Raw genomic sequence first — 8,759 nt, 5'->3', positions numbered from 1 at the left:
AGCATCAATATTGAATCAGAGCAACACACAAGTGAGAAAAACACTACATATCCATCCAAAATCTTAAGATGATAGGTGTGTGGATTCTCCCACTTATAAATGTTCAAGTCTTTATATTTATAACTAATGTGGAACTCTACCTCACACTTGACTTATTATTCTTAACAAATATGAGAGTTCATTAGAAAACATTATCTTATTTTTTTTATTATATTGACTATAATCATTATTATAAAAGATGAGCAAACTATAACTCAATTTTTTTATATGTGAAAAATCAATAATCATCGATCTTGTGCTTTTGAGGGTTCGACCAAGACTTCTTGCTCTGAGTCTTGTCTCCTTTGACTTTGAATTTGTGGAACCATCATGCTTATTCAAAACCTGAGTCTGCAGTGCTTGTATCGAATCTTGAACCTATTTCCTTACGACAATCCTAATCTAATGTGCCTCCAATGAACCAACCAAATCTTCCAGTTTCATAGTTTTAAGATTGTTGGATTCTTGAATAGCTACATTAACATTATCAAAGTGAGAGGTCAACGTACGCATTACCTTCTCAAATATCATCTTATCAATTAGGGTTTTACCACAATCCTTCATGAGATGGACGGGATTTTGCACCTTCGACACATAACCTTCAATCTTTTCATCTTCTCCCATCTACAACAATTCATATTGTCGTTGCAAAGTCTGCAATTTGACGACTTTGACTTTCTCACCTCCTTCATAGTACTTGACAAGAATATCCTAGGGCTTGTTCGCCGATTCAACATGAGAGATATTTTCGAAATTCTCTTAAACGACCATCGATTGAATGTAATACGCGACCTTGCAGTCTTTCTTCTTCGCCTCTTTGTGTGCGACTCTCTGAGCATCAATTGCATTCTCAGCAAGCTCAAGGACGCCATTAGTAACCACTTATTGGGTTTCATGAAAGCCGAACAAGGATTGCATCTGTTTTCTCCATCGAATCCAATTCTTTCCGTCAAGAATTGGAAGAGAACTCGGAATTCCGTTGGTGCCATTCATCTTTGCAGCAAACGCGATTAACAACCCACAATCCCAGAAACACGATCACTGACGCGTGATTCTTGAAAACACGATCAAGAATCTAACTGCAGTTCTAGATATCAATTTGTTAGTGCGTGAGACACTTTTAGTGAAGAGAGAAAGAGAGAGAGAATATGAAAATAAGAATTCTATTATTGAAGAATGTTTGTGTTACAAACTGATTTACATATGCATGTATTTATATAAAGTTACTTGACTATTAAGTAACAAATATAACAAACTAAGTAACAAACTCTAAACTCTAATTAACATTGAGCTTGAGCCTCACACAACTTGGATTATATTATATCTCAACATTTATTGCACACCAAGTGTTTGACAAATTGTCATAGTCAGTTTTTATTTCTTAATTTCATTGGAAATTGATTATCGAATACTTTATTCACTTCATTACAAAAATAAGGGTTACTCCCTCTACTTATAGATTTAGGTTAACTTGGACCTCAAGTCAAAGCCCAAAACTATAAAAGCCCAAAATAGCTAACACTACTAAAATAGGCATAAGTGATTCGACACTTTCTTACTCTGTCGAGCAACCTGCTTCGACACAAGGAGTTACAATTTAATACACCACCTAATTCATTGTGTCTAAGCTATCTACATTCATCATAGCTCTTAGTCTTCTGAACACTTCGACCTGTACTCCTTTCGTCATGATGTCTGCAATCTGATTCTCAGTTCTGCAGTGTTCCACATTCATCTTCCCATCTGCTACCTGCTCTCGAAGATAATGGAACCTCATCTCGATGTGCTTTCTTCGACCATGTGCTATCAGATTCTTCGCCAGATTGATAGCTGACATATTGTCGATCTTCATGGTAATTGCTCCATGACTCTTCGCTGTTATTTCTTCGACCAGATTCACCATCCATGTTGCTTGACATGCACAAAGAGAAGCAGATATCTATTCTGCTTCGCACGGTGATAATGCCACTACTGGCTCTTTTCTCGAACTCCAAGCAACTGGTGCACCACCTAGCATAAACACATAGCCAACTGTGGATTTTCGATCCTCAACATCACTACACTAACTTGAGTCAGTGTATTCCACTAATTTGCATTCTTTTCCTTCATCAGCTGCAGGAAACAAAATTCCATAGTCGAGAGTTCCTTTCAGATACCTTAGTATCCTCTTCGTCGCTGCTAGATGTGATATCTTTGGCTTCTACACGAACCTACTCACCATACCTACACTGTATGCTAAGCCAGGTCTTGTATGACAAAGGTATCGAAGTTACCCAATAAGTCTTTCGACAGTTGTAATCGGGGCTCAACTGGAGTCAAAGTTGGGTTGTAATCTTGCATCTCAAATCTCTTGAGAATTTCGCCTGCATACCTTCTTTGACGCATCATCAAACTTCTACCACTCTTGTAGAATTCGATGCCAAGGAAATATGAAATGTCACCCAAATCTGACATTTTGAATTCCTTGTTGAGATCACCTTTGAAGTCTTCGATCTCCTTCCTGCAGCTACCTGTTATCAACAGGTTATCGACATAGAGACATAGTATAAGCAATTCACTCTCGCTTCTTCTTACATATACTCCATGTTCAGATTTTCACTTTACAAATTCCTTCTCCCTTAGAAAATCATCTATCTTCTTGTTCCAAGCTCTTGGAGCTTGTTTAAGTCCGTACATGGCTTTATGCAGCCTGTACACCTTTCTTTCTTCGCCATGTTTCACAAACCCAGTTGGTTGTGCAACATAAACTTCTTCTTCTAAGAGGCCATTAAGGAATGCACATTTCACATCCATCTGACACATCTGCCAGTTGTTCATGTTTGCAAGACCAACAACCAACCTGATTGTTTTGATCCTAGCAACAAGTGCAAAAACTTCATCAAAGTTGATTCCTTCTTTCTGAAGAAAATCCTTTCGCCACAAGTCTCGCCTTGTGTCGAGTTACTTCTCCTTTGGGATTCAACTTCACCTTTTATACCCACTTCATATCGATTGCCTTCTTGTCTTGGGGCAATTCTACAAGTGACCAAGTGTTGTTGACTTTGATTGACTTCAGTTCTTCGTCCATTGCTTTCATCCACTTTGAATCTTTCAATGCCTTAGTTGCATTGACAGGTTCGACATCTGCGTAGAAAGCATAATATACCAGCTCACCTTCTTCATCGACCACATCATCTGATGTAATAACACATTATTGCAACCTTGGAGGCATGTGTCTTGTTCTTTGAGGTCTGCTTGGGCCTGCTTCACCTCTGACTTCTTCCTGTCGAACTTCACTTTTGACTTCACTAGCTGGTTCATCATAAATGATTCTCACTGAATCTTTCTTGACGTTCTCAATCAAATCCCACTCCTTAAGTTCATCTATGATCACATTCCTGTTGATCACCACTTGCTTATTCACTGGGTCGAACAACTTGTATCCTCCGGTCGAATGATATCCTATCAGGATCATCTGACTCAACTTGTCATCAAGTTTTCTTCTCAACTGATCTGACACATGTCTATGTGCTATAGATCCAAACACCCTCAGATGACTCAAGCTAGGCTTGACACCAGACCAACATTCTTCTGGCGTGATTCCTTCTAGCTTCTTCGTCGGACATCTGTTCAGGATATATGTCGCAGTCGACATAGCTTCTCCCCATAATTCTTTGGGTAGATGTTTGCCTTTCAACATACTTCTAACCATATTCATAATGGTTCTATTCTTCCTTTCTGCGACTCCATTCTACTGTGGAGTGTAGGGTGGCATCTCATCATGCACAATCCCTTCTTTCACACATAATGCATCAAAATCTTTTGACACATATTCTCCACCACCATCAGTTCTCAAAATCTCGATCTTTCGACCGCTCTGTCTTTCGACCATATATTTAAACTTGGCAAATACCTTGATCACTTCACTTTTCTTCTTGATCAGGTAAGACCACAGTTTTCGACTGAAATCATCTATGAATGTAACAAAGTATTTGTTACCTCCAATCGAATCCACCTGGAGAGGACCACATACATCAGAGTACATGACTTCAAGAATTGCCTTCGACCTTCTTCCTGCATCCTTATTGAAGTTGTTCTTATGCTGCTTCGCCTGCACGCATTCTTCACACACTTCGTTTGGAATGTCGATTTCGGGTAATCCTGAAACCATATTTCTTCTCTTTAAATATCTGATGTCTTTGAAATTGAGATGGCCAAGTCTATAATACCATATTCATTCATCTCTTCTGGCTGCTGTTAAAGGGCACTTATGCTTCATCACATTTAGTTCAATCTTGAAGGTTCTATTCTGAGACATTGGAGCCTTCAAGATCAACCTTCCATTTGAGTTGAGAACTATCATCATCTTGTCTTTGATTGACACCTTGTAGTTATTTTTGACTAACTGCCCTATGTTGAGCAAACTACTCTTCATGTCTGGTATGTACAACACATTTGAAATTACTGATCTCTTGCCATCTTTCCTCATAATCAGAACACCACCAACACCTTCAACTGCTAGAGTGTTATCATTTGCAAATTTCACCATGTTCTTCATTGAGGGCTTTATGTTGACAAACCAATGTTTTCTTCCACATATGTGTGATGAGAATCCTGAGTCCAAGTACCACTGGTCCTTGAATCTCTCTTCTTCTCTTGTTGTAACCATCAACAACGTCTTTTCTTCTTCATGTTTCTCCAGCTTTGCATAAGTTTCTTGATTCTTCTACTTTTCAAGAAAATCACTAGAATAGTGACCATACTTCTGACAGTTGTAACACTGAATGTGACTCTTGTCTGGCTTTTGACCACCACTTCTTCCTCTACCTGCAACACCACTTTTTTGGTTGCCTTGGTTCCAGGGTTTTCTCTGATTCAACTAGTTTCCTTCTTGCTGATTTCAACCAGTCGAATTGTTGTAACCTCCTATGCCTTTGTTGTCATTCCAACTTCCTTTGCCTTTTCTTTCTTTTATTGATTGAGCCTGCAAAGCCATATCACTCTTCGACTTTCCTGCAGCTCTTTCAGCCATTCTTTGCTCATGAGATTCAAGCGTCCCTTGAAGCTCTTCCTTTGTCAATTTTGACAACTCTTTCGACTCTTCTATGGCTACTACCACGTGGTCGAACTTTGGAGCCAACGACCTCAAGATATTTCCAACAACAGATCTTGATGTTAACACTTCTCCACATGCCTTGATTTGATTCACCAGTTTCGTAACCTTGGTGAAAAAATCAGTTATGCTTTCATTGTCTTCCATCTGAAGCAATTCATACGTTCTTTTGTGAGTTTGTAACCTCACCTCTTTCACCTTCTCTGCGCCTCCAAACGATTTCTCCAGAATTCCCCATGCTTCTTTCGCTAACTCTGCATCACTAACCTTTTCAAAGTTATCTACATCAACACATTGATAGATTATAAAGAGAGCTTTATCATCTTTCTTCTTTAATTCTTTATGTGCAACCTTTTCTTGATCCATCGCGGCTTCTGCAAGCGTTGTTATGCCTTCCTTCACAAGATACCAAAGATCTTGATAACAAAACACAACATTTATCTGCTTGCACCAATTCTCATAATTGTTGTTCTTGAGAATCAGAAGATTTGCTGGAAAATGCCCGTTTGGATGATTCGTTGCCATGGTGATTTTCTTCCCACGAATCGATTAAACCGGAGCTCCTGATACCAGATGTTGGAAATCCCTCAAAATCTATGGAGAATTTCAATCAACCTTGATGAACAATATTGTTATTATCCACACAATAGCAATGAAAAAAGAAGAACAATGGAGAAAGAAAGAGTGTAAAGAACGATGAAGGAGAAAAGTAATAAAATTCTGCAGAGTTTCTCTCTGTCCACAAACTGTGGAAAACTTCTTATTCACTTTGCAACTGCAAAATACTGTGAATACAATGTTATGAATAATCTATTCACTTCATTACAAAAATAAGGGTTACTCCCTCTATTTATAGATTTAGGTTAACTTGGACCTCAAGCCAAAGCTAAAAACTATAAAAGCCCAAAATAGCTAACACTACTAAAATAGACATAAGTGGTTCGACACTTCCTTACTCTGTCGAGCAACCTGTTTCGACACAAGGAATTACAATTCAACCAGTGATAATCATGCTAATGTTTTATAAACATTTTTTACTTTACAAGTGCACGTGAATTGGATTTATCTATTTTTTAAAAGAATTGAATTTGTGTTTGTTTGTGTTAATTTTCTGATTTGGATTCACCACATTAACTTCAAAATTACCACACTCTAAAAAAACCTTTTAAATAAAAAAGAAAATAAGAAAAAATACATACATTTTGGAAGGACCAGTTCAATATCCATGATAACAATATAAAAGAAAATAAAAAATGGTCTACATAAAAATCTAATTAAAAAATTCTCCGAGTAAAACTGTTTAAAGACAAAAAGAATGCATTGCATTGTGATAAAATTACATGGTGTGGATTCTTCGAATAAAGTAGTAAATTAAGAGAGAAACATAATAAAAGATGAATTTGGTAGAGAAAATGGTAGAAGTAAATGTGGCACAACTAAAAAAAGATCGATAAGTCAACAACTTGTCATTATTAAAAAGATCTTAAATTTTAGATTGATCGTGAGATACAACATTGAAAGAGTTTATATAAAGTGACACTCCTCACTTTACAAGTCAGTTTTGTAAGAATGAGTTAAATTAAATTTTAATATGGTATTAAAGCCTATCGATCAGACAATGGACATTGTCTGATCAAAATGAGCATTTATATCCACGCGTCAAACCAAAATGAACATTGGGTGCAAGAGAGTGTACTAGGAAGATTTTAAATTTCATATTGATTGAAGATAAAACATTAAAAAAATTTATATAAAGTGACACTCCTCGTCTTGTAAGGATGAATTAATAATTATAGAAAAATTTATTTCATAAAGAAAGTTCAAACTTATCTCAAATGAGATTTTAGAAAATATTTATTCATAGTAAAAAAATTCATATTCTTAAACAAACCATAAACATTACTTTCTAGATCCATCTTAAGTTAAATCATATTTTAAATTAAAACGATATCAAATTAAACTAAACAGAATTATTATAAATAAATTAAAATAAAACATGTAAGTCTCTTCTTCTTACTCTTGATTGGTCTTGATCACTATAAAAAACAAAATATAACTTCATACAAATTAGGGAGCACAACACAATAGTATTAAGTTTTTAATACTAATACAATTTGAATTAGTCTATTATGATAAGTCATCTTTCAATTATTTTCTAAAAGACTCATATTATAATAATCCTTTAAAGTAAATTTTTATAAACTCATAATATTGTTCATTCTTATTTTTTTTGAAAAAGTCATTCATCCATTCGTGAAAGTCTTCTTCTTCATTGTTGGGTGGATTTAAGGTTATCTCGTGAATACTTCTTGTTTTCTTCTTTTTATTTGTAATATTTTGATGAAGAAAGAATTTTTGAGCATGACTAGCAATTTGAGTGTGAGTTTTTGACACTACAAAATGTCTTGAAATTTCTTTCCAGTGTCCCCTTCCATATTTTTGAAGTCCCGCAAGAAATAACCTAAAACATAAAAATAATGTGAATTCAAATAAGTAAATTGAGAAGAAAAATAAAATAATAATTTTTTCATGAATCCAAAATAGTACAAATGAATTAATCAAATTAAATCAAACTAATTACTCATAGTTGTTTTTCATTAAGAAAAAGAAACACGTTCCAAGTAAACATAGAAATAATCATGGATTTTATTAAGAAATTATATTCAAGACAAAAATGTAATAATTATTTCAAAATAAAATCAAATGCGACTTAATTCTCCTCCTCCAACAAAATTACATATATTAAAAAGAGTGAGCATATTGTTAGGGTTTTAAAAAAAGATAGATATAAAAGTCGAATGTATTACCTATGTTCATCTTTGGTCCAATGCTTAATTTTCTTTGTGACACTTTTAGAAGAAAATTGATTCATTTTTCTTCTTTTGTTACTTATAAGCTGTTGCATTAGAGGGGCTTTACTTATATAGGTTGATTTGACTAAATATTCTCTTACAGTTTCTCTTTTATGCGGAAAAAAACTCATATATTTCAACCTTTTTTTGAAATGTTTAGCCCTATTTATTTTCATATTTGAATATTTTTTATCATATCTTGTTAGATAATCAATAATTCTATCGACATGCCATTATTTCAGGAGTAGATATAGATATAGATATATTTAACTTTTTTTTTTGTGGTAAAAAGAAATTTTAAAAATGAAATTTAATCTGATAAAATTGGATTTAAATATATTTCTATTATAAAATAATTTCTTACATAAATCTCATAATCACAAAAAAAAAAACACACACACATATATATATATTATATTATATATATATATATATATATATAATATATATATATTAACACCAATAATTTTTTTGTGTGTTACATTTTATTACTTTCGTTAACTTGAGTTTAATTTTGAACTAAGGACGCATTTTTATATGGGTTGATATTGAATAAACATTGTCTAACAGCTTTTTCTTTTTAAAAATAAAACTTCTAACGCTATAAATAAATATTATTGTGCTTTCAGATTTTAGGCTAAAATATGTGTATACTAATGATTTAGTGCAGCGGTTATTTGTCTAAGGCTATTGGTTCGATGCAACCAATTCCTTATCACTAATCAAAGCTACTCCACCAACACTTTGGAATTTCTTTATTCAAATTACACAATTTA

This window comes from Lathyrus oleraceus, chromosome 2 (genome assembly GCF_024323335.1).
Source record: "Lathyrus oleraceus cultivar Zhongwan6 chromosome 2, CAAS_Psat_ZW6_1.0, whole genome shotgun sequence".
Classification (NCBI taxonomy): Eukaryota; Viridiplantae; Streptophyta; class Magnoliopsida; order Fabales; family Fabaceae; genus Lathyrus; species Lathyrus oleraceus.
The sequence above is the reverse complement of the archived record's forward strand: the minus strand, read 5'-3'. Positions refer to the sequence as shown.